The sequence below is a fragment of the Leucoraja erinacea genome, chromosome 4, assembly GCF_028641065.1.
Source record: "Leucoraja erinacea ecotype New England chromosome 4, Leri_hhj_1, whole genome shotgun sequence".
Classification (NCBI taxonomy): domain Eukaryota; kingdom Metazoa; phylum Chordata; class Chondrichthyes; order Rajiformes; family Rajidae; genus Leucoraja; species Leucoraja erinaceus.
Window position 1 is genome coordinate 23,256,543 of NC_073380.1, and position 27,698 is coordinate 23,284,240.

Sequence of the window (27,698 nt, forward strand, 5' to 3'; positions counted from 1 at the left end):
CCAGCTCTCCCACAGCCCACTGTCTCCGCCTCTTCCTTTCTTCTTCCCACCCCCACCCCCTCCACCTTCACGTCAGTCTGAAGAAGGATCTCAACCCGAAATGTCACCTATTCCTTCGCTCCATAGATGCTGCCTCACCCACTGAGTTTCTCCAGCAATTTTGTCTACCACAGGCATAATGAGTGAAAGATCCCCGATTTATGTGGTTTGCTTCAAACAACAATTTGTGGGAGGAATCCTTCCCTTTCATCTCATTATACTGGTGATCTTGCTTCTACATTCTGAGTGCTGATACACGGTCTCGGCCTTACATGTTGAGTTCCTCTAGCAGTATGTTTTTTTGCTGCAGATTCCAACGTCTGTATTCTCCGGTGTTTGGTGTTTATTTGATTATAGATGATAGAGTGCATTAGAGTGATACAGCGTGGAAACAGGCCCTTCAGCCCAACCCACACCAGCCAACATGTCCCAGCTAAACTAGTCAAACCTGCTTGCACTTGGTCCATATCCCTCCAAACTTGTCCTATCTATGTACCTGTCTAACTGTTTCTTAAAGCTTGGGATAGTCCCAGTCTCAACTACCTCCTCCAGTAGTTTGTTCCATACACCCACCACCTTTGTGTGAAAATGTTACCCCTCAGATTGATTAGTAGGACTGGGTGTCACAATCTCTAAGATTTCACTACAATTGACATTCTTGTGTATGACCACTAGGTGAATTTGCTAACAATCAGACACATCTTCAGTTGTGCACCTCAACATCACTGGGTATTTCGACCTTTTATCACAAGACACCCTCAGTCGAGGCCCACTGCAGGTTGATCAGACCTGGGTGTATGTCTTATTGTTAGTCTCTAGATGGTTATGTGGCAGCCCAGACAGCATCTTTCCTCTTCAGCCACAGCCAGTGACTGCTCCGTTCGGCGGCATTGGCAAATTATTTTATTGCCCTCCTTTGTCCCTGCCCTTTGACTCCTACTTCCCTCAGGAGCCTCAGGTGGAACTGGCTACAAAGCCCGTGCACCCCACCTCCACTGGACATACCCTTAGACTCCAACCTCTCTCCTCTGCCTCTGCTGCAAGGTTTAAATATCGAAGATTTCCTATTAAAGATTCCTATTAAATCTTTTCCCCTTCATCTTGAACTTATGTTCACTGGTCATCGATTCCCCTACTCTGGGCAAGAGATTTTGTGTATGTGATCCCCACCAATCTATTCCCCTTGACAGGGCTTTCGGCTACCTTGGAATGTAAATGCTGGAAATCATGTGCGTGCAGTATGGTTTTCTATACATTCATAGATAAAGAATAACCAACAATTAAAAATGCAAAGAATATCCTCCTTTCAATCACTTGCTCTATTTGCAAGTAATGGCTCACCGGATCACTATTCATGCATTCATCTAAGAATCTATCACATCTCTGAGAGGTGACACAGCCTAATGGATATTAATTTGCATGTATAACCCAATCATACTGCACGAAATTAGGCGAGAACTGTGCTGACTGCATATCAACAATGATAGATGACTTTACATTAAACATTCCCAAAGCCAATGGCATACTCAAGGAGGACACATTGAAAAGATCAGAAAGAAAAATAAGTAACATTGACTGCTATTATTGAGCCTCCTCAGCTGGGAAGACAATCTGGTGGAAGCTTGAAACTACTTTATTCATCATTGACACTGCAAGCTTGCTGAGTAACCATAGGATGAGTGTCGACCTGCAATGAAGGATTCAGTTACAGCCACTTAAATCGGGAAGGTTTAAAGACGTCAGCACAGTGTGAGTTTGGATATAAAATAAATCCCTCAATGGAGTCAGACCAGCAGTGCAGAAATGGGCCCTTCAGATCACTGCATCCATGACGACCTTTCTTGCCATCCACATTACCTCCCTACATTTGCTCTGTAACCTTCTGCCATACCTATTCAGTGTCTGTCCAAATGCCTTTTAAACATAGTGATTGCATCTGATTCCACCACCTCTTTCGGGCAGAACGTTTTGGATTATTTTGCTTGTCAGCAAGGCAGCTCTCGCTCTTTGAACTAATTCATCAATATCAAACTTGCATTTCCAACAGTATATCTGGTTTTGAAAGGGATACAACAAATACAGAAGTGCGATAAAGGCCAAATTATTTTTCTCACAGTGTTCCAGGAGTATGAATAGTATACTGGAGAGAACTGTGAAAAAAAAAGTGACTACTAAAATATGTCTCCACTGACTCCACCAACATGTCAGGGAAGATTAGTAAGATTAAACGAGAATTTACCAGTTTGATCTTTATTTTATGAGGAGTTACGATGAGGGATTACGTGAAGAGCCCATCAGCCCGCATGTGCATCAACCTTCAAAGCAGCAGTGTGGAGTCACAGACTGGAACTAATTGACCTGAGAATAGTACGATTGAAGAAACTAGAAATACCAGTTAGCTTTATGAGGAAGGGTTTGGGAGTGGAGGGCACGTAATCCCTCATCGTAACTCCTCATAAAATAAAGATCAAACTTCAAACTGGTAAGCTCGCTTAATCTTACTATTTTACTTCGGAGTCACGTGAAGATTTTAAAGCTCTGTGACTCCATGCCGTGGAAACGAGTCCATGCCTCACACACTGTACAGTTGACAACTGAAGAAATGGAAACTGTTCAGTCATGGTATTCAAACAATAACAATTTAATATAGAAACAAAACAACACAATGAAGGTCACCTCTCTACCCGAGAGGGACTATACAACTGAACTCAAAACTGAACTAGTAAATACGCTCCTTTTCACTAAAGGTTTATTATAAAACTCCTGAAACATGCGTGCTGAGGACCATCCTGCAGCCGACAGAATCTGGTCTAATGGAACATCCATGCTTCTTGCTGCGGACGTCGCTGCAGCCCTGGTGGAATGAGATTTGAATATTTTAGTATCCACACCCGCATGAAGTAAAACTAACTTAAGCCACCTGGAGATATTCCGAGTAGAAACCCCCTTATGTGGCTTCTTATGGCTAATCAACAACGATAAGTCCGAACCTCTAAGCCCCTTCGTAACTTTCGGAAGTAACGAACTACTCACAACTCTGGGTCTACAGGGTATGCCATAAATTGTAATTTCTGTCCCGAGGACCCTGGTCTACTCTGTTTTATGTTGTCATAAATAAAAAAGGTGAACCCAGTATCAGAGGTGAGCATCCTATCCACCCGCAACTTTTGCAAGGATTAGACCCTCTGGGCTGACACTAAAGCCATCAGCATGACCACTTTGTGTGTAAGCCTCAATAGAGACAGGGAAGATGGTGGGGACCATGAGCGAAGTGAATTAAGAACCACCGCTACATCCCAAATTTCAGTGTTTCTGGGCCGAGGAGGGTTAGAATTGAAAACCCCTTTCATGAATTTACACACTAAAGGATGAGGTCCCAATGACTGGTGTACAGAGCTTGGCTGCAAGTATGACGACAACGCACTCCTGGCAATATTCAGAGCACTGTAACTCAATTTCTCATCTTAAAATAATTTAGAAAGACATTCCAGGACATCTGTGATGTGCGCTTCGTCATACAATATCTCGGACTGTGCACAGAACAATTCCCACTTCCTGATGTACAATGCATATTGTTTATGTGTACTGCTTCCCCATGCCGCAGTTAACAAATCCACCATGCGGTCAGCTAGTCCCAGACCGAGGAAAGGTCTTCTCAAAGCCTGCAAATTAACAAATTTAGCCGATCATGTAGAGGATGTGCTTCCCCCGAACTGGGGTTATTCAATAAAGACCTGTGTTTTGACACCTTCCATACAGGTTGTACCACAATGCCCAGAATGAGAGGGTACCATGGCTGAGTGGGCCAGTCAGGGACTACCAGAATGCCAGAGGCAGAGTCCTGCTGAATCTTTTGCAGACAGCGAGTGATGAGGCAGAATGGGGGGAATGCATAGAAAAACATTCCCCCCCAGTGTAGCGAGAACGTGCCTACAGCTACAGCTCCTGGGTCTGGTTCCCACGCAACATACTTTGGTAACTGATGATTTAATCTTGAAGCAAACAAATCCATATCCGGTGTACCATACCTAAAAACAATGTCATTATACTCTATGATTCAACCCTATTCTGTGTTGTCATTGAATTTACGTGACCTGGTGTCCGCCACCGTGTTGAATCTACCTGGTAGGTAGATAGCTGAAACCCAAATGTTACGAATAATACACCATTGCCAAATGAGATTAGCCAATTTATCACAGGATACTGACTTGATAACACCCATGTGATTTATATATGCAACTGCAGTAGTATTATCTATCTGTAACTGAACATGCAGATGATGCCTGTGTATACAATAAGCTTTTAGCCCATGAAAGACTGCGAGCAACTCCAAATAGTTAACCCCATGCACCTGTAGAAAAGACAGTTCATGCAAATCCCATCTGCCACCGCAGCTGGAATAGGTGTCAGTAGCTCCCCACCCCAAAGCACTTGCATCAGATTGTATTACCAATGAAGGGCTTTCAATTGAAATATTGCCCGAACAATGGCCAAGATTGGCTATCTACCACTGGAGCTCATCAAGAGCTTCAACCGCCAATTGCATAGCCCTGTCAATGTGGCCAAAATTGTTTTTAAGTGCTTGCACCTTGTCTCTTTGCAATTGTTGATAATAAAGGGGTCCATATTTAGATGCTGGAAATGCAGCAACCAATTTACCAATTAAACTTACCACTTGATGAATTGAAGGCAGCTGCTGTGCAATCATATTATTGCAGGACTATATTAACTTCAATCTCTTGCCCTCGGGCAAAGTCACAACCAGGTGAGAGGAGTTAATAGTAAATCCCAAGTAATCCATGATAGCGGATGGAGTCAACCTGAATTTTACTGGATGAATGAGGAATCCCAACTTTGAAACATGAGCTTAGTGGCTGAAACTGCTGAAATTGCTAATTCCATAGTCTTGCCTATGATGAGAATGTCATTTAAGTAAGCCATCACAATATGTTTCTGTGCTCGTAAAAGAGCCAGTGCCGGTTTTAATATTTTAGTGAGCAGCTGAGGACAACCCATTAGGCAGTGCTTTAAATTGCTATAACCGCCCCATCCCGTTAAACTTCAGGTACTTCCTGTGTTCCTTGTGAATAGGGACCGAATAATAAACGTCCTTAAGGTCAATGCATGCCATATAACATCCCTTGGAAATTAACTGTTTGGCTGTGACAAAATGTTCAAATTTTAAATGTTTGTACTGCACAAAAGTGTTTAATTGGGTTAAATGCAATATAATGCGGCACCCCCCATCCTTCTTTTCTCTGGTGAAAATATTGGACACAAACTGGTGTGCCTCATGTCTAGTTTTTTCAATTACCCTTTTTTCACACAGAGCATCAATTTCAGCCTGAACTTCCAAATCATCCCTTTTTGAACGGAGAAAGGAATGACTTGGAGCATGCTGTGTGGGTGGCAGCTCGCCAGCAAACTCTATTTTAAACCCTTCAACACTGTGTAGTATGAACAAGTCAGAAGTTATCCAATGCCACTCATGCAAAAAGAACTGTAACCTACCACCAAAATGCAAAAAATCTACAACCGGTATGTTACTGTGAACCAGACCCACCTACCTCTGTGTTAGATGGATTTTCCCCGGTTACTTCCTTCCCTGCTGTTTGGGGTTTTGGGGTGCTTGTGGTCGATGGCTGCGCATCTTCGATGTTGGCCGGGTCGGACCTTGTCCTAAAAAAGACTTCCTTGGAATTCTTCCCGACCTCATTGGTTGCCCAGCCGGTGTTGTGCTGGGTGAAGGATATGGTTGGTGCCGAAGAAATTATGACAACAACGCCGGCTTATTCACTGGTGGAGCCTGAAGCAGCCCCACAGCCTTTGCCTCCTCGTCGAGGTCTTGAACCTGCTTGGGAGGTCTTCCCCAAACAGTAAGTTTGGCAGCTGCACATTGCTGGGTTTACACAACCCCGCATACTTGGTGTTGAGAACGGGACGAATGGCATTTTTTCGGAAACAGTTGATTTCAAAATGTGCATTGCACAACAATGCCATTGCATCCTGCTGCCCATCCGACAATGTGCCGCTGTCCACTGACCTGGTGAAAGCTGCCAGTACCGACCCCAACAGGTTCAGAATCCTCTGCAGCTTTAATTCTTGGGTTTTCATCCCCCCACCGATATGGTTCCATATAGAACTGTTTACCACCGGTGCCTTCAGGGACACACAGTTGCTGGGTGCGTGGTACTGCATGGTAGTTTCTAACATAACCTGCTCCTGCAGCTGGTGGGAGACCAGGTAATTGATGCTTGCCGCTAACTCCGCATTCAGCAGCTCTCCAACAAGTGACGGTACTGCAAACTTGGATATTAGATCCGGCACCTCCGCTTCCCGCGGGTCCCGCATCGAACGTTCCTCCGCACTGGTGTCGTCTGCACTACCATCCTCAGATGGGGAGACGTCATGCAGCCCTGCAACAGGCGCTGCTGTGGGTCCCCGAGACCCGCTGCGGTACGGCTCCCGACCACGGAGCGTACTATGTTGGAGCATCTTCTCCAGAAGACGCTCCACTCTGGACAGGCATCCAGCCATCCTTCCCGCTCTGGCAGGCGAATCCTCCCTGCCAGACTCATCCGAGTCTACTCTTCTGTTGGACTTACACTTTGCTTTCCCCCGCGGGGTATGCAAAGTGTTGTCCATGGGCACCGAGCCCGAAGTCGCTGGCTGAGCTGACAGCGACCGCGCTGGTGAAACCGACTGCCGACTGCTGACCGTTCTTCAGTACTCCCATGGTCCTCTGAAGCAGTTCTCCCTGCAGTCTTCCACGATTTCGCCCTTGCTTTTTCGATAGCTGTAACGACAGAACAAAATATCACCCACAGACTAAGCTCTCACACTTACCTGGGGTCTTTTTAAAAGTACCGCTGCTGGAGCTGCAAGCCAGCCAGCCAGTCAGCGCGCCATGCGTTTGACGTAATGATGCGCATGCAGGCTGACGGGCTCTTCACGTAGTCACTCACGTGACTCCGAAGTAAAATTGCTGAAGTCCATGACACACCAATTAAACACATAACCACTTGGCTCATGTGAGAGCTAAGTCACGGTCATGATTGGAACTTGAGTGCAAAGATGTTGCCATTGAGTTGATTCCATCTTGATTCATACTTATCGTAGTGTAACCACTGGAAGAACTGTTTGATCACAGCAAGGTTAGAGTTTGGAAATATTATCAAGTGAAACACCTGTGAATTAGATTAAGAAAGCAACTTCTCAAAATTCCCAAGCTCTCATTTTTACTAAAGTATATGGAAGGGTGGACCATGAACTCAACTAGCCAAAGTTCCCTGCTTCAGATGCAACACCTCACCATCCAAAAATAAAGATTCACGGCAAGATTTTTGAAAATGTGGATCGCATCCCACAGCTCTCAGCAAAATCAGACATCATTGATAAAATTCATCATCACCTTCAACATGTCAGCATAAACTTTGATTGATTAAGGAAAAGGATATTTTTTGATATTTGTTTTGGCTTAGTTTAGAAATACAGTGCGGAAACAGGCCCTTCAGACTACTGGTTCTGCGCTGACCAGTGATCCCCGCACAATAACACTATCCTACACCCTCTAGGGACAATTTTTTAAAACATTTATCAAGCCAATTAACCTACAAATCTGGCAGAAAATTCATAGAGTTTTGGGCAGTTGTAATTTGTTCTCTCTCATGTGCTTCTGAGACATGGTTTGCCCGCAGAAGACATCTCAAGGCACACAGTGGCACAGTGGTTGAATTGCTGCCTTACAGCGCAAGAAACCCGGGTTCAATCCTGTGCTGTCTGTACAGAGTTTGTACGTTCTTCCTGTGGCCTTGTGGTTTTTCTTTGAGTGCTACAGTTTCCTCCTTGAGTCAAATGGCTTCTGTAAAATTGTAAATTGTTCCTCGTGTGTAGGATAGTGCTAGTACGTGGTGATCGTTGGTCAGCCCTGGCTTGGTGGGCCGAAGGGCCTGGTTCCACGCTGTATCTCTAAAGTCTAAAGGATAGGTTAGCCAATATCAGTAACTCCCCAAAGTCTATATCCACAGTATCAAGGCTCTACTGTAGTTACATTCAAACTGCTATTTTGGACAAGCCACATTGTTTGCATGCCTAACATCAAATGTCAAGAAGTTTCCACTTTAATGAATAAAACTTCCACATTAAATGTCATCTGGGTAGAATTATTCAGATTGATCTGATTTAAATTCATTTGTTTATTCCCTAATCCAATGGATCTATCGCCATGCGTTGTGCAAACTTTGAAACAGAGGGAAAAAGTTTGGTAAAGGTTTCATAACCTGATGAATTAACTGAAGTTACAATTAGTTTGTTACAAAGTTCATTTAGAATGGATAGATATTGAAAACATGCATCAAAATCATTCCCTCCACAGGTACTTCAGCAGTTTGTTTTGCTCAAGATTGCAGCATCAGCAATTCCCTGTGTCACCATGTATCGCTGCCTAAGTATACTTGTGTGCATGTGTATATGTGGACTTTCATACAAAAGAGTCTGCCAATGCTGAATTATAAACCTTAGTTGGTTGCTTAAACCATCTAAAGAACACTAATTATTAACAGGAGAATTATCAGTGTTGGATCCCTTTTATCAAATGGCACTCATTACCTAGGCTGGCACATAATCAAGAAATAGAAGTTAAATGATATGCTGGAGGATGTTTGTACAAAAGCGCTTCCTTATGTTAGAGCTTTTGTGATGTAAAGGAATCAAAGGGAAACTAGTCTTCCCAGACAAGTAATACTTATATATTTTGCCTCTGATCTGTGCTTGTGATGGCACAATCATAAAGTGGACTGACAGCATATTGGTGCTCAGCTGCACTTTCCAAGTGGCTTAACGTAAGTTGGGCCGCTTATGGCTTTGAAGAGAGCTAGTCTAATGATGCTTTCATTTTTGCAGGAATGCTCAGGTGCATAGAAAAACAATCACATTGTTAGAAATACCACCAGGGGGCTGCACGATTGGCTGCCCTGCCAACATCTGTCCGTTTTTCTGTCTTTTAAAAAAAAAATTGTTAACAGTTTGTGTAAATGTTCTCTGGTTTGTTTTATGTGTGGAAAGGAGGAGGGGGTCAGGGGAAACTTGTTTTTCAGTTTATTACCTTGCCAGTGATGAGATTGGTTTCCAGATCGCATCTTGGGTGGCTCTGGCGCCTACCATCGATGGAGCTGGAGGCCTCGATGGATTGACTTTGAGCCCCACCGCGGGGCGTGGACTTAACATCGAAGTCGATCCCTTAACTGGGATCGCTCCAACCATGTCCTGCGGACTTTACCATTGATAGCTCGCAGTCTCGGGAGAGCCGAGTCGGGAAACTCCAACGATGCAGAGGCTTGACTAGCCCCGACGCGGGTTCCGATCACCGGCGCGGCGGAGCTTACTTCCCACCGATGCGGGAGCTTATCGCCACCGATGTGGTGGGCCCAAATGCCGCCGGCTAGGGGAGTCAAGATCGTCCCGTCAACGGAGGGCTCGAGGCCCATGACCGCAAAGAAGGGATGAGATTTGAACGTTTTTTCACCTTCTATCACAGTGAGGAATGTAGAGGACTCATTGTGGCGATGTGTATGTTAAAATGTGTTTTTTGTTCCATTGCTCTTTATTTGTATGACTTGGCAAATTAAATTCCTCATATTTTGCAAAACATACTTGGCTAATAAAGTATTATTGTGATTGTGATTGTGGAGTTCGCTAATTTCAATCACTTTCCTGATATTAGACATTTATTTTCCCAACAATACTAAAAATCCTGACTGGTAAATATATACAATACCACAATTTCTATGATTTCGCATGTGGAGGATATGTTAATGGCTTGTGTCTGTGTTTCTGTATGTGTCCATGAGTATATTGTGAGGGTTTGTTTCTGTATGTGTCTGTATTGTGTGTATATGTATTTTAATGCATGTCTTGTGTAAACTGTATAAATGGTATCTCCAACTGTCTGATATTTTCCACAATACCTTTCTTTAATCTTTCCATTGTATGCTACATCTTCTGGTTAGGCCAAAGCCATAAATCACTCTTAACCTCAATAGAACTGTGATGAAACTGCAGTGTGAAGCAAGGAATAAATGATAAATTGAAACTCATTATGATGCACATTGCCTGGTTTGCCCAGGCAACTGAGAAATAGATCCACTGCCATCACATCAAATTACACAGTCTATTCATTTTCCTTTGCTTTAACCCTAGGTATGACTGCTAGCTTAGAACTAAATAAGCTCATGATGGTTCAGTACACCTAAAATCCTCTCCTCCCATTACCTCTTCCCAACAGAATGGAGACAAAATACAATTTTTATACAACTGATCTGCTCTCCCTTGACTATTATTAAAATCTATTCAAGAAGATTGCATTGCTTCCAAAGGCTCATAAAGTCTGGAATGCAGAAATATATACAAATTCTTGGCCAAGTCAGATTATAAATAAATTCAAATACTTGGCAAAGTCAGATAGCTATTATTCATTTTCACTGACATGAGTAGTTCTGTTCATTTCTGTTAATTATGTTGAAACCGTAATTTAAAATCCTGAACTATTTATTTTCAAAACTTCCATCTCCATCTCCCTTGCCTGGATGTAAAGTTTCGTAATTCAGCCTTCTGCTTCTATTCCTAGCATTCAGTTCAATGCAAAATGTACACATTCTTGAGCTAGTGTGAACTTCGATTTACAACTAACCAGGCTTCATCAAATATTTTTCCTAATATGCTTCCAATTTTTCCACCATGGTTACATGATAATCTGTCTGATTCTATATAATATAATTTAATTCACATTTTTCACAGTCAAGTAAATTAAAATCAGAAGCATGGCATTTCTGATAAACCTGGACTGTACCCTCATTTAAACTCTGCAAAGATCCCTCAACCCTCAATTTGAACTTGAGTGAAATTCATGAGTCTTTAGGTCACCATGCAATAAATTACTGGATTAGCAGATAATGCTCTGTGGCCACAACATAACAAGATGTGGGGACAGGGTATCGTGAGAGAGAGAGGGGATTGGTATCAATGTCAGAGAAAGGGTAGTTCCCACAAAGACAATTTGGTAGTTAGGTTAGACAGAAAACTTGCTGGTTTTTTGAGGAGGTGAATGATGAGGGTAAGGCAAACTCAACAGCATTTGAGAAAGGCAGCATGGCCGACTGATGAAGATTAAGATGAAGGTGATAGGCTTTGACGCTAATCTCATAGGTAGTGGGAGTTAGACAGAAATGCTGGAGAAATGCTGGAGAAACTCAACAGGAGAGGCAGCATCTATGGAGAGAAGGAATAGGCGACGTCTCGGGTCGAGACCATCCCCGTTCTATTTTTCCAGCATCTCCAGTTCTTTCTTAAACTAAGCAGTGGAAGGTGTTATTTTTGCCTGAAGGACCGTGACCAGTTGTGATAAATAAAGTAAAGTATAAAGTATCCTTTATTGTCATTCAAACTTTTAATTTGAACAAAATTATGTACCCGCCTTGCAGTCATGACAGAGAATAAAATAACAGAACACACAATGAACACAGTTTAACATCCACCACAGTGAGTCTACCAGGCACCTCCTCGCTGTGATGGAAGTCCTTGTCTCTTCCTTCCTTGTTCTCCCCCTGCGTTGAGGCAATCCAGGCTTTCGATGTTGGGGCCCCCCGCCGTGTGATGGTAAGTCCCGCGGCCGATCCAAGCTCCACAAACGGGCCGGTTTATAGAGGGATCTCGTGGTCCAAATTCATAGTGCCTTAAAAGTGGTTACACAAGTAATTAGAATGATAAAGAAGGTGTATGATTTGCTTGCCTTCATCTATTGGGGAATTGAGTGTAATATTCAGCAAGTCATGTAGCATCTTAAAAAAAATTGGTTAGGCTGGATTTGGGGTATTATGCGCACTCTTGGTCGCTCCATCACAGAAAGGATGTGGAGGGTGTGGAAGGGGTGTAGAAGATGATTACCAGGATCCTACCTGAATAAATGGGTATTAATTATAAGAAGAGGTTGGATAATCTTGAATTGTTTCCCCTGGAATGATGGTGCTTGAGAAGAAACCTGATGGAAATTTGTAAAATTATTGGAGGCACAGATAAGTAGACCGCCCATATTGTTATCCTTTGACATAATTGTCAACTACAAGAGGGCACAGATTTACGGTGAGGAAGGAAAAGATGAAAAGAGAAAATTCTTACATCGAGAGCTGTAGTTGTTTTGAGTGTGCAGTCAGTGGTGATGGTGGAAGTAATTACAATAGTGGCACTAGGCTGGTGCCTTTTCAAGGATGGATCCTTGAAAACTGTTTCATTTCAATTTTTTTTATTAACAGAGGACTATTTTTGACTGCTACATTCGAATTCCCACTGCCAAAATTGGAAATTGGAATACAGTTAAGAGATAAAATGTTAAAAGTTAATTTACACCAATGAAAATAAAGTTTCCAAGCATTCACAACCCTCAGGAAAGTGGGTACCACTACTTAGTATCTATATAAGCTCTTCTGGCACCAAATATTTTGGATTCAGTTTTGTCTTCCAACAATACCTGGTAGTGACACTGCAACAGAGTGGATGTTACAATCTCAGACGGGCTCTTCATCGATTGAGATGTCACCATATGGCTTTGAGGAATGTGAAGACTTTTCCTTGACTGAGAAGTTGGATCATGCCTCAAATGTAAAAACACACATGTAGAAAATTTGTAACTATTGTCACATTATCTTTTAATATCAACCCTTCAGCAGTTCACAGCCTTAACTTGAAATCAGAATGAGTAATTCTAAGTTATCTCAGGTCAGCCTCCATAGATCCTCTACACAAATAGTGGATAAATTCCAAAAATAGCAGATTTTTCACAAGGGATAATTTCAGGACATGGGCATAAAATAGAGATACGTCCTTGATTTTGCATAGCAATGGACCCATTACCCATTTCCTTGACTGAACCATTAAGGCGGTGAAGTGCATCCTGTGACTGATGGATGGCATACTCATGTGCAGGAAGGAAATGCAGATGCTGGTTTAATCCAAAGATAGACACAAAATGCTGGAGTAACTCTACTGGACAGGGAGCATCTCTGGAGAGATGGAATAGGTGACATTTCGGGTGAAATGTCGGAGTCTGAAGAAGGGTCTGGACCCAAAACCTCAGTCTGAAGATGGGTCTCGGACTGAAACAGCACCCATTCCTGCTGCCTGTCCTAATGGCAAACTCATGTTTAGTTTTATCCCAACATTGAATTTCAACATCTATGTGTCCTCTTTAAACTAGTCTCCCTAACTAGCATATTAAACAGATTTAATGGTTTTTAATTCCATTGTTTGCTGACATAAGCTTGCAAATTATTAAGTATGAATGAATCACATTCAATTTCGTTTGCAAACTAGGTTAAACATTTTTTTTTCAGAATGATGAATGCCATTTAAGAAAAAAAGTCTGAATAATTGGACATGTCTTGCTCAGTCAAAAATAAAATTGTCCATCAAATTTTCAATGTGAATAATTTTACCAAGAACCCAAAATTAAAAAGACTTTAGTTTATGCGCATTGACATCTGATCTTAGCATGAAACTTTGATGCTGAAAATTTCTAAAAAATATTTTAAGTTCTATCAAGGGACATACAAGCAGATGGAGAAATTGCCATAGGATATGTCAGGTGCTGTTTTATTTAGATATAGCTGTGAAATGTAGTTTTACACTCACCAAAGAGCAGCTGTCACATTTAAAAGATTTCCTGCTCACAACTCCATCACATATAACATAGTAATCTGGATTGAAAGCGGAGAATTACCCCATGTCTGAAATCTTTGGCCTAATGTATTTCTGTGTCAGCTGTCATGCATTTGCCTGTTATAAAATAAATTGGATAGGTGCTCAAGGCATCATAGTATGGCTATGCCATTGACAAGAGAGGCAGAATAGGAAATAAAAACATGATAAAATAGAAACAGAAATCCTATGCACAGCCCTTTAACCCCTACACCCTCCCCCTCCCCCTCCTGATATTTAAAGTGAGTCATGAGCATACAGCACAGAAATCCATTCTCTAGACCACCGTGTCCATGCTGAACATTTTGCCCATCTCATTTGTCCATATTCTTCTGTGCCTTGCCCATTTACATGTCTACCTAAATGCCCTTGAGATATACCAATTGTACCTGATTCCACCACTTCCTCTGCCAGTGAGTTTTAGACATTAATCATTCTCATTGTAAAAGACTTGCCTCCAAGATCCTATTTAAATCTCCACGCTTTCATCTTTAAACTTAAATCTGCCTTCTTGTGTTTGATACACTGAGCGGGTGGAAAATATATGGCCTTCATAAAGTTATAAGAGAGATTGGATAGGCTGGTCTCATTTTTGCTGAAGCAAAAGAGATTAATAAAGTTGCCCAGCTTACTTTAATCTTGAATGGTTGGGATTATCAAATTCTCAATCCTGGTTAAAGTGCAATTATGTCTCTGTAATAGCCGTTAGACAATACTCATTTACTATGACTGAACTATAAAACTCATAATTTTTAATGAAATGTTACAACCATTCAGTTAAAGAGTCTTACATGTTGAACCTTTACACCTTTTCTTACTCCAGGTTTCTTTCAGATGTACACTCTTGTGATATGTTCTGCTTCTTCCTGTCATGCTTTGTTTTTACTTTCCGGCTTGTTGTCCCGTACCATGATCCTATTTTTGATTTATCAGACTAACCATCACAAGAAATGGGGCAGCACATCGGCACAGCAGTAGATCTGCTGCCTCACAGCGCCAGAGACCCGGGTTCGATCTTGACTACAGGTGCTGTGTTTATGGAGCTTGTAGGCTCTCCCTGTGACAGCGTTGGTTTTGTCCAGGTGTTCTATATTTTCCTCTATATTCTGTACTCCGTATCTCCCTATTTGGTCTATCCATTGTGCTTGAGTTTTATTTGATTATTTATATTATATCCAATCTGTTTGGATAGTATGCAAAACAAATCATTTTACTGTACCTTGGTACATGTGACAATAATAAAGCTAAACCTAAATATTACCCTATCAGAAGCATTCCCTTTGTTCTATCCATCTTCCTCCATCTGCAATTTTAAATTACAGTGTATTCTCTATTTCCCAACTCAGACAGTTTTTGACCTGAAATATTATATGTTTCTCTTTCCACAGATACTGCCTGAACTCGAAAATAAGAAAAATGCTGGAAATATCAATTCCAACATTTTTTTTAATTTATTTCAGATTTTCAACATTTGAGGTAGCTTGATTTTCATTTTGTGGTTAAAATTTATGTTTGTTCCAGCTTTTCTAAAGTGTTAAAGAAGGAACTGCAGATGCTAGAAAATCGAAGGTAGACAAAAGTGCTGGAGAAACTTAACGGGTGCAGCAGCGTCTATGGAGCGAAGGAATAGGCAAAGTTCGGGCCAAAACCCTTCTTCAGACTGATGTAGGGTGGCGGGGGGGGTCAATGTATATGCCGCTAGGGTGCAAACTGCCCAAGCACAATATGAGGTGCTGCTCTTCCAATTTCCGGTGGTGCTCACTCTGGCCATGGAGGAGACCCAGGACAGAAAGGTCGGATTTGGAATGGGAGGGCGAGTTGCTGAGCCACAGGGAGATCAGGTTGGTTAATGCGGACCGAGCGGAGGTGTTCAGCGAAATGATCGCCAAGCTCACCGATGTAGATCAGCTGACATCTAGTGCAGCGGATGCAATAGATAAGGTTGGAGGAGATGCAGGTGAACCTCTGTCGTATCTGGAACGACTGCTTGGGTCCTTGAATGGAGTCGAGGGGGAGGTAAAGCGACAAGTGTAGCATCTCTTGCGGTTGCAAGGGAAAGTGTCTGGGGAGGGAGTGGTGCGGGAGGCAAGGGAAGAATTGACCAGGGAATTACGGAGGGAGTGGTCCTTGTGGAAAGCAGACAGGGGGGGAGATGGGAAGATGTGGCAAGTGGTGGGGTCACTTTGGAGGTTGTATGTGATGGCTAGTGGGGTGAAAGGTGAGGACTAGGGGGGACTCTGCCTTTGTTACGAGTGGGGGGATGGCGAGAGAGAGCAGTGTTACGGGGTGTTGAACAGATCCTGGTGAGAGCCTCATCTATAGTAGGGGAGGGGAACCCCCATTCCCTGAAGAATGAGGACATTTCCGATTCCCTGGTGTGGCACACATCATCCTGGGAGCAGATGCGGCATAGACGGAGGAATTGGGAGGAGGGGATGGATTCTTTACAGGAAGCAGGGTGGGAAGAAGTGTAGTCTGGATAGCCATGGGAGTCAGTGGGTTTATAGTGGATGTCAGCAAGTCCAAAAACTGCTCACTGGAGTCATTACAGCCTTTTGCAAAGTCAGTAGACGGGTTTCAACTCTTGGAAGTGCAGAAAGCTGCATTAACTCTTCTCCTGTAATGCACAGTTGGGGTTATTGCCTTAGCAAAAATGATATGGCATGAGATAATTCCCAAAATGGCTCAATTTTACAGGGCCAGTAACATGCAGTCTGCATAGTATCTCTTCAGAGAGGACTTATGTAGCAAGTTGAAGACTTGCAGGGGGAATTTAAGGCTGCGGGGGTTGAGTACCATTCCATGTGGGTAAAGCTCCAGTATTTCGGTGGGTTTTCACCCCTGTATACAGAGGGGCAGGAAGCGCCATTGAAGCTCCAGAAAGGAGCAGTTGGGACTCACTAGCTGGCCCACAAGAGCATGTTGAACCAGGCTTGAGGTTATGGCAGGCGTGACCTGTCCAGTGAGCCCCGCTGAGGCTCCGAAGGAGCAGGCTGGCGATCCAGGCTGGGAGAAACTGGCAGCGCGATCTGTACAGTCAGCTCCAGCAAAGGCTCCAAAAAAGGCAGAAAGCCCGCTGGAGCAGCCTGTCGAGGCAGGCTCGGAGTAATGGCAGGCACGGCCTGTTAAGTGCGCTCCGCTATGGATCCAAAGGAGCAGAAGGGGCCAAAGGAGCAGCCTGTCAAACCAGGCTGGGAGTAACTGGTAGCGTGACCTGCACAGTAAAGCCTAGCAAGGCTCTAAAGAGGCTGTAGGTCCCATTGGGCTCAGAAATGCTGGCAGGCGTGCCTTGCACAGCAATGTCACTTTTGAGCTCCGGAAAAGAGATGTTTGGCAAGTGTGGGGCTGAAAATGTGGCCTGACATGGTCTGCAATAGAACATCGCTGAAGCTCCAACAAGCAGGTCGACCTGGGCTAAGTGATGCTGGCAGGTAAGGTCTCTTTACTAACCTCCGTAAAACTCTGAAATGGAGCAGTCTGTCCCACGGGGTTTGGATTTACTGGCAGCATGGGCTGTCTAGTACCTTTAAACGTCTCTGGAGAAGAGCAGGTTGATGCAGAGACATTGGCAGGGTGCCTTGCATACCAACTTCTGTAAGTTCCAAGTAGGAACAGTTTGGCTACCCTGATTCAGGGTAGACCAACATGGAACTGGCTTGCCATATGGAATATATTGACCAGGGAAACACTGCCTCAACATCTGTGATTGAGGTTATCAGGCTGCTCAGTAGAGTCAGGTAGTTTGAGGTTTCCCTCAACACATGCTTAATTCTTTCAGCTCAGCTAGTAGAGTTACCAGTTAGTCGGAAAAAAATCATTGCCATCCTCTCTGGGATAGTTAGCTACCAGCAGAAAGTTGGTCTGGCATGTAGCATTTTTGTCTGACCTTCAGGTTCATGTTGTGAATAGAAAATATATATATAATAATCTGTAGGCCCTCAATACCAGAATTCCTGATTGAGTGGCTGGTCGAAGAGAGTGCGTTGCGCACATTGGTGAAGTAGACAGGTGGTTTCAGTCAGAGGTCTGCAGAGCAATTCCTGGTTCAGGGTTGCATTATGAAAATTTCCACTCCGAGGAAGGAGGCTGAGGATTTGTGGTGACTCTGACGGTGAAGAGTTGACAGGGAACTCGTATACCCACATCAAGTGGATGTTGCACCTCAGCTCTAGTCATAAGCATCTGATTATATGTTATGAGCAGAAAAACAAATAAATAAATAAATGCATCCTCTGCGGCAAGAGAAACCAACATTTCCGTCCGTATTGTCAATAGAGGAAACAATGGTTATCCACGAGGAAACAGAGTCATCTCACAAAGGATGAGTAGTCCGCTCAAGAACAAGAGGGGTATATTTCTAATATTTTCTCAAGGTTAAAGAAAAGTGGAGCATGCCAAATCAGGTTAGGATTTGGCTAGTTCGATCATGTGTTTGGTTAACCAGTTTAAGATGGATAATTGTCTTTCAGTAATTTAGCTGATTCAGGGGATTAATGCCTCAATCGATCTTGAAGATGCATACTTTTCCATATCTATACACGAGAGGCACAGATATATCTGGTGTTTTTGATGACAGAGCCAGTGGTGGAAAGTTTAGGCTCTACCTAGGGATTGTCTTCAGGCTTAGGCTATTTAAAAAGATTCTAAAGCTAATGCTGCCCTACTCAGATCAAAAGGGAATTGTGTCATAGAGTTTATAGACGGCATGCTTTTGTAGCTGATAAGACTCAGGGGTTTTATTAGTAGATGCCTCTTATGATAATAAAAATGAGGCAACATGAATTTTAATAGTGTCAATTTGGCCTACTCATTCAGGGTGTCCATTGTAAAAGGCGGCTGAAAGAAGCTCAGCCTATTTCTCGTGCAGCTAGCTCTGCACAATTGTATGGGAAGTTTGTGAAGAAAACACGTGAGCTACTTTAAAACAGAAGTAGCAGAGATTTGTGTTTCTTTCCGTTTGGGCTTAGAGAAGCGATTATGTGATAGCACAATTGACACTGCTTGTGCTGCTTTGTCATTCTCTCTAGTACCATAAGTGGGACAATAAATGATTGGTTATTCACCCACTATTGACTAACGTTATGCAAGGTGGCTTTTATATGAACACTCTAAAGTCTACTCATAGTAGTGTGGAATGTGTATCAGTAAATTATTATGCAGATATTCATCTACTGTATTCCTAATCAGAGCAGTATCTTTTAAGTTGATTATGCTTTTAGCAACTGATTTCAGCACAAAGAACACAGTCTTTACTCGGTCTCTGGGTTGTAACTGGCGTGAGGGTAGCTTGTAATGGGAATGATCTCATAAAGCAAAACGGGCACGGTTGGGTACAATTTGGAGTTGACAGCATACCCACCAGATCGGAGAGTGGGGGTGTTGTTATGTATACAGGTACACTGTGCTTACTAGTACCTATGAGATGAAGGATAGTTTCTTCATTGTTTTTTTATTAGTTTTCTCAAGTGACTGCTGGTGCAGACCATCTCAACATGAATAGAGTGTAAGCAGCTAATAGCGTGTGTGAATTCAAATAATTTCAAGTCTCACTCTTCCAAGGGGGCTGGCTCATTAGCAGCAAATAGAATGGATATTCCCATTTAATCAGCTTCTTGCAACAGCAGGAGGCTTACGTAGTGCACTTTCAGAAGTTATACAATTTGGTTGAATATGCCTGGATGATTGCAGAAAATATCTCATGTGTTGCATGAGATATTTTCTAACTCAAAGCCAATTGGGACTGTGGTCCGATTAAGGGCAATGGGCATGTATGCAAGTTAGCATCATGTTGTTAATAACCCATGTCTTTTCTACCATTTATGGTTTAATACCATTAATACCATTATGCTCCATTCTCTATTGCTTTTCCATTTAGGCTGTGGGCCGAGCATCAAAAATGTGTCTAGAAATCCATTTTCATGACCCACATCTCAGAACTACATGAAACTTTCCACAGATTTAGAAACTGAAATATAACATTGCCTGGATAGAAGGCCCCAGACTGTCATCTCCTCCACTCACAGGTTGAGTACCGGTTCCCCACAGGGCTGTGTGCTAAGAGCCCCCTCTCGTCAGTGCCAAAAGTTGCACATTAAAAATTAAACTAATTAGAAATTGAGATCGGGAAAGTAAGCGCCATCTAGTGGCCAATACCAATATTACACCATGAGGAGCCTATTTACGTGTTGCAGTCCATTTAAATTATATATTATTATACCTATATATATCATATATGATGTAAATATGACTGTAATCATATATAATTAAGTACTAAAATCATATTACACATATTAAAATAATATATATGAATGTAGCGCCGCAGAATTGTCACCTATTCCCCCCCCCCCCCCCATCTCCCTTCTGTATTTTTTTTTTTTTTCTGAATGAGTACACTGCTGCAGAGGTCTGTTTGACAATAAATGGCTGAATGAGACCAGAGGTCTGTCTCCTGAACCAGCCTAATTAATGGGTGAGGGCAGTTCTTGTGGGTTCCTCCCGTTACTGAGCCCCACTAACTGCTAGTGTGCAGAGTGGGGGTCACGGCCATAGTGGGACTGGGGCAGTGCCAGGTTGGGGGACAGACCTGTAAGAGTAAAGTCTTATTTCTGATGTAAATGTCACATCCTGACCAAGAATCGAATGCTCTGATGTTTACTCGATGAGTAATCTTTTTACTCTACAATGAGCCTATATTTATGTTAGAGACCATTGTGTTAAAATGGATGAAGGGGTGCCAGTGGATGTAGTGTATCTAGACTTTCAGAAAGCCTTTGATAAGGTCCCGCACGGGAGACTGGTGACTAAAATTAGAGCACATGATATTGGGGGTAGGGTGTTGACCTGGATAGAAAATTGTTTGGTAGACTGGAAGCAAAGAGTAGGAGTGAACGGGTCCTTTTCAGAATGGCAGGCAGTGGGCGAGTGGAGTGCCACAAGGCTCGGTTTTGGGGCCGCAACTGTTTACCATATATATTAATGATTTGGAAGAGGGAATTAGGAGCAACATTAGCAGGTTTGCGGATGACACAAAACTGGGTGGCAGTGTGAGCTGTGAAGAGGATGTTAGGAGGTTGCAGGGTGACCTGGACAGGTTGAGTGAGTGGGCAGATGCGTGGCAGATGCAGTATAATATAGATAAATGTGAGGTTATCCACTTTGGTGGCAAAAACAAGGGGGCAGATTATTATCTCAATGGGGTTAGGTTAGGTAAGAGGGAGGTGCAGCGAGACCTGGGCATCCTTGTACACCGGTCACTGAAAGTTGGCTTACAGGTACAGCAGGCAGTGAAGAAAGCTAATGGAATGTTGGCCTTCATAACAAGAGGATTTCAGTATAGGAGTAAAGAGGTTCTTCTGCAGTTGTATAGGGCTCTGGTGAGACCACGTCTGCAGTATTGTGTACAGTTTTGGTCTCCTAATTTGAGGAAGGACATCCTTGTGACTGAGGCAGTGCAGCATAGGTTCACGAGATTGATCCCTGGGATGGCAGGACTGTCATACAAGGAAAGATTGAAAAGACTAGACTTGTATCCACTGGAGTTTAGAAGGATGAGGGGCAATCTTATAGAACCATATAAAATTATAAAAGGACAGGACAAGCTAGATGCAGGAAAAATGTTCCCAATGTTGGGCGAGTCCAGAACCAGGGGCCACAGTCTTGGAATAAAGGGGAGGTCATTTAAGACTGAGGTGAGAAAAAACTCTTTCACCCAGAGATTTGTGAATTTATGGAATTCCCTGCCACAGAGGGCAGTGGAGGCCAAGTACTGGATGGATTTAAGAGAGAGTTAGATAGAGCTCGAGGGGCTAGTGGAGTCAAGGGTTATGGGGAGAAGGCATGGGTTATTGATAGGGGACGATCAGCCATGATCACAATGAATGGCGGTGCTGGCTCGAAGGGCCGAATGGCCTCCTCCTGCACCTATTTGCTATGTTTCTATCTGCTTAAGTGTTTCACCCACAGATTGGTTTACTGCATGAAACCTCAGAGCTTCAAAGGCTTCACGTAACAGAAAGATTAAATGAGAACTTACCGTTTGAAGTTTGATCTTTATTTTATGAGACATTGAAATGAGGGACTTCCTGCCCTCCACTCCCAACCCTGAATCTCATAAAAATCATTTGGTAAGTCAACGGTTATTAATCTTTCTATAGTTTAAGTTTGTACAAGTGGTCTGAGGTTTCATACAGTTGCTCTGAAGAGTGGCGCGCATGCGGGCTGGTGGGCTCTTCACGTAGTCCCTCACTTCAACTTCTCATAAAATAAAGATCAAACTTCAAACGGTAAGTTCTTGTTTAATCTTTCTATTTTAATTCACAGTGAGGTGATACTAAGTAGTATGCCCACCAACAGGACATCAAATGTGGAGCTTTTATTTAGTGAAATGTTCCACTAGTTCTAACTCTCTAAACAGAATCTTTAATCCTTGAGTTTGAATGAGGAATACCACTGGGAGGTAGATTTCACTGATATTTCAGACCAACTTACAAAGCATCTTTCGAAGAATTTAAATCTTTGCTTTGCTTTTCCAGCTTTCTTTTTAATTACCTCCTCATAAATACTCAGCAAGTGCTAATAACTCAAAGAGTAATGTCAGTTCGTTATTTGTTAATTTTTGTTGTCACCTTATCCTAATTAACAATAGCCAGAAATAGCAGCGGTGTAATGAGCTCCAGAACATGCCAGAACTAAACTATTAAGTTGATGAATCTACAACTATTATGATGCAAACCATCAATTAGTTATTGCACAAAAAAAATATGCAACTATATAAAGAAAACCTCAACAAAAGTGTTTCCATTGTCACAATGAGATTAGGAATAATTCAGCATGGACATTGAAGGAATTAAAACTGGCCCCCTGTATATCACCAAGATTGTGATCTCAGTTGATTTTACATACTTCAGTACTGCACAGCCACAGTTCCGACAGCCCACAGTGTCTAAGCTGAACATAATGCCAGGTTAAATTAATCTGCTCTGCCTTCATGTGATCCATGTCACTTCATTACCCATGTATCCATGTGTATCACCAATCTCTGTGTAAAAAGAACTTGCCCTATACATCTCCTTTAAATTTTCCTTCCTTCGCCTCTGCTCTGACATTTCCACCCTGGGATAGACGTTCTGACCATCTATCCTACATACGCCTCTCATAATTGTATATCATTTTATTATGTTTCCCCTCAACCTCTGACGTTCCTGAGAAAACAATCCAACATTGTCCAACATCTCCCTAGAGCTAATCCAGGCAACGTTCTTGTAAACCTGAATTCCAGGAGTTACAATGGACCTCAACACTACTGAATTGGAAAGGTAACAAAACTAAGGTTAGTATTCAATATGTTTCCTATTTCCTCAAATAAGTTATGTGTTCAGTTAGATGTTGGTGGACAAAAAAAAATCAGCCTTGGTATTTAGTGACCTCTACGGCCAAGAACCTTGCAGACAACATAGTTAAAAATAGCCAATGGAGTCAGGCAAAAGAAGAACTAGAAGTACATGTCAGAAGAGCCAAAATAAATTTAGAAATTTAGAAATTTCAGCTAAAGCAAGAAAGGAATAAAATACCACAGACTGTGGATGGAGTGACTGTTGTAAAACAAATTTTCTCTGCAGATTTGGTTCCAATACCCTGAAGAAGGGAATTTCAACTGACAATGAAAATTGGAATAGGATCGTTCACTGTGCATCAGAGAAACCTTCTGTTCAGTATTCTTCAATTGCTTGAGAAAGCACCATAATTTGAACCATTAGATGAGCAATCAGACTTTTCACAATCATTATATAGGCACTATACAATTTTTCATTTTGCATAATACAGCTGTACCACGATTCCAGCAATTTTTAGCATTCAATTTCATCCCATTTTTAAGACTTTGAAAAACCTTCATAGGCTCTGTTGTAGATAATGTGTGCATTTCACAGTGCACTAGTCCAGGGGACAGATTATTGAAAGAAAAACTTGTAAAAAAGTTAAAATCATGATATTTAGTTATCGACTTTCTTGTAGGAAGAAAATTAGGTTATAAATAATTTTAGTAATAATGGATGTAAATAGACGTGTCTCAGAATCAAAAGCAAAAGAAGATATCATGGGAACTTATGCCTGGAGTCAGAGGATGTAGGCGCGATGCTAAATGTACTTTACATCAGCATTCACCAAAGAGCAGAACATGGAGGATAATGAAGCCAGATTGGAGTTTACTGATATGCTTCAGCATTTTGAAATCAAAAAGAGGTGATTCTGGATCTCTTGAAGAGCATTAAGGTGGATAAGTCCCCAGGGCCTGATGGGTTCTATCCTAGGTTATTGAGGGAGGGGAGAGAGGAGATTGCAATGGCCTTGAAGATGATCTTTGCAACTTTACTAACCACAAACAAGATTGCAGAGTGGTGGAAAGTAGCTAATGTAATTATTTTTTAAAGAAGGAATGCAAAGATAATCCAGGAAATTATAAGCCAGTGAGGTTCACATCAGTGGTAGAGAAGCAATTGGAAACAATTCTTAGGGATAATATTGTGCTTGCATTTAGATTCATAGTCATAGAGCGAAACAGTGCGGAAACAGGCCCTTTGGCTCAATTTGCCCACACCGGCCAACATGTCTCAGCTACACTAGTCCCACCTGACTTTGCCTGTCCCCCGCGGCCTCTTCACGGTGTTCAGCGCCCAACCCGCCTATTTCACCACCTCCACTCGGCGGGTCTCCGGTGTCATACCCAGTCTCTTCCCCGGTCACTTCACTGGTGAAACGAGGAGATGCAGATTTATACCGCACATGCGCCAGACGGGTCACCCCTTAGATACGGAGATTTTGTGTAATAATCTATACTTCCCCATATGCGTTATTAGCGTTTCAGCTACTGTAATATTTAGCCACCATGTATCAATGCTTTATTTTGTTTCTACAAGGAAAGATGTAGACTGGTTACTTCCTACTAACCAATTGTAGTGCTTCTTAGTTGAAGCTCTGCCTTCTATGTGGTTTATATTATCAGAAGTCTGCTTAAGTAATTTAGTCTGAGTAGCTTCTAGTTACTGTAACACCATGAAGATGAATGCTGTAAGTGAACTTTAATAAACATATGTTGTACCTTGACACGCATACGACTGGACTCATTACAATTAATAAGTTTGTAGATGACATTAATATTAGTGGAGTTGCAGATGGTGTAGAAGAATGTTGTCAAAGATTACAGCAACATATTGATCAGTTGGAAATGTGGACAGAGAAATGGTAGATGGAGTTCAATCTGAGCAAATGTGAGGTGCTTTACTTTGGATGTTGAATGATAGGGATAAATACACAGTTATTGGTAAGGCCCTTAATAGCTTTGACGTAGAGGGATCTTGGGGGTCTGACCACTAACTTCCTGAAAGGGGCAAAACAAGCAGAGTGGTAAAGGAGGTGGGGCGTCATTTGGGGCATTGAGTGGAAAACCGTTCTTCAGTCACCCTGGACGGAGATGCGACTTTTTCCATGTTGCTTCTCTGCCTCCTCTCTTGTGGCCTGACTGCTAGGATTGGAGCGGCCTTTCCTGGAGTCGGGCCTGGAGCATCAGCAACGGGCACAACATGGACATTTACCGAATGGGCAAACCCTTGCCGGGGTCACCAGAGAGGAGTGCTCCGATCGCTGGCCCGTGGACTACGACATCCTGAAACCACGGTCTGCGGAGCTTCAAACCGCGGGCATGGCATGGACTTTCCATCGCGGAGTCTGGGATCCCTTGCCGGGGATCATTGGAGAAGAGCTCCGACTGCCAGCCTGTGGCCTATAACATCCTGAAGCCGCAGTCTCCGGTAGGAAAGTGCCCATTCGGGCAAATCAAGCCATGGAGTGTGTTCGACCATTCATGGCCCCGACCACGGGTGAACAAGGGAGAAGGACTGGCTGAACTTAGTGCCTTCCACCACAGAGAACATTTCTGTGGTAGATGTTTGTGTTAAATCTTATTATGTATTGGGTGTTCTTTTTAAGTGAATCGATGCAGGCAAATTTATTTCACTGCACCTTCGGGTGTATGTGATGAATAAAAATTGACTAGTATAGGTATTGTGGGCTGAAGGGACTGGTTTCCAGAGGGCTAGTGTGAACATTGTGGGCCCAATGGATTTGTGGGGTGACAGCTCAGTCACTCAAGCCTGATGTGCTGACAGCTCGCTCAAGGCTGGTGGGCGAGCAGTTGACTCACGACTATTCCTTGAAATTCCATTTCAAGCAGGGTGCAAGGCCACAAAGTTCACATGCAGTTTCCTACCATTTCAAGCAGGGTGCAAGGCCACCAAATTCAATTGCAGTTTCATACCACTTCAAGCAGCGTGCAAGGCCACCAAATTCAGGTGCAATTCCCACCACTTCAAGCAGGGTGCAAGGCCACCGAATTCAAGTGCAGTTTCCGACCACTTCAAGTAGGGTGCAAGGCCACCGAATTCAAGTGCAGTTTCATACTACTTCAAGCAGGGTGCAGGGCCACCAAACACAAATGCAGTTTCTTACCATGGAGGGAGTGCAGAGAAGGTTCACCGGACTGATTCCTGGGATGTCAGGACTTTCATATGAACAAAGACTGGATAGACTCGGCTTGTACTCACTAGAATTTAGGAGATTGAGGGGGGATCTTATAGAAACTTACAAAATTCTTAAGGGGTTGGACAGGCCAGATGCAGGAAGATTGTTCCCGATATTGGGGAAGTCCAGGACAAGGGGACACAGTCTGAGAATGGAGGGGAAATCCTTTACGACCGAGATGAGAAAAACATTTTTCACACAGAGAGTGGTGAATTTCTGGAACTCTCTGCCACAGAAGGTAGTTGAGGCCTATTGGCTATATTTAAGAGGGAGTTAGATGTGGCTAAAGGGATCAGGGGGTATGGAGAGAAGGCAGGTACAGGATACTGAGTTGGATGATCTGCCATGATCATATTGAATGGTGGTACAGGCTCAAAGGGCCGAATGGCCTACTCCTGCACCTATTGTCTATGTTTCTATGTTACCACTTCAAGCATGGTGCAGGGGCACCAAACTCAAATGCAGTTTCATGCCACTTCAAGCAGGGTGCAAGGCCACCAAATGCTAGTGCTGTTTAATGCCATTTCAAGCAGGGTGCAAGGCCACTAAATTCAAGTGCAGTTTCATACCACTTCAAGCAGGGTGCAAGACAACCGAATTGGTGCAGTTTCTTACCATTTCAAGCAGGGTGCAAGGCCACCAAATTCAAATGCAGTTTCATACATTTTCAAGGGGGGTGAAACCACCATAAAACCACCTTAAAACCGCACAAAACACCACATAAACACCACACCCACAGTTCAGTAGACATTCAGTGTGTTTAGTTGATTCGCAGCTCAGACAGTCATGACCTCTCCCTGTCCCATCTTGCAGATACTGAGCCACACCTACACTTCCGGGTTTTATAATCCCTCCCCCTCCCACCGGAAGGGGCGTGGCCTTTGTGGCGTGATAGACAGAAGAGAGATTCACAACATTTTTTTTACACTAATAACACTTTTATTTTTCATTGATGGGAAGAATCCTCTGCACCTGATGAGTGGAGGGGGACTGAGTAAGATGGCCAAAAATCATAGCCGTAAGTGCTAACATTTTATCTAAAATCAATATACAGTGCAAACAGGTAGTTGTCAAGTTTACATCAACAGCCATATGAAGTGCAGCATTTCAAAGCAGTCACCACCACAAACAGCCATTTGCAGTGCAGCATTTCAAAGCAGTCACCACCACCAACAGCCATTTGCAGTGCAGCATTTCAAAGCAGTCACCACCAACAACACCCATTTGCAATGCAGCATATTAAGCAGTCACCACCACCAACAGCCATTTGCAGTGCAGCATTTCAAAGCAGTTACCTCCACCAACCTCCATCTTGCAGAGACTGAGTGAGCCGCATTTTA